Raw genomic sequence first — 428 nt, 5'->3', positions numbered from 1 at the left:
GGCAGACTCAGCCATGCTGACGGGCTTTAACGCCCGAACAGCGCTGATTTTCAGTCTGCCCACGTGTTTTAAAATTCCGAGATTCTTGGAATACCTTGTATATTTTATTTCAGCGCTCGTGAATTGGCGTAAAATACCAGCTTATAAAAATGGAATCTTCTTTAGTTAACATTGTTTACGTGCACACTTAATCTATTTACTTATCAAAGGACGATGGGAATCGTAAAATACGAAAAGTAAATCAATAACAATAAATAATTAACCCCGTCACAGCCGCGCCACCGGCGCCGCACAGCAAAAGATAAATTCGCAACATAATTCAGGTGTTGAGGTAAATAGGTCACTTCTAAGCAAAAAGGAAAATACCTAATTCTGTGAGCACCTCATTTATCAGTGGTCCACCGACAGGTGACAGCGGGCCGAGAGCG

The sequence above is a fragment of the Zerene cesonia genome, chromosome 28 (assembly GCF_012273895.1).
Source record: "Zerene cesonia ecotype Mississippi chromosome 28, Zerene_cesonia_1.1, whole genome shotgun sequence".
Lineage (NCBI taxonomy): Eukaryota > Metazoa > Arthropoda > Insecta > Lepidoptera > Pieridae > Zerene > Zerene cesonia.
This window is presented reverse-complemented; position numbering follows the sequence as displayed.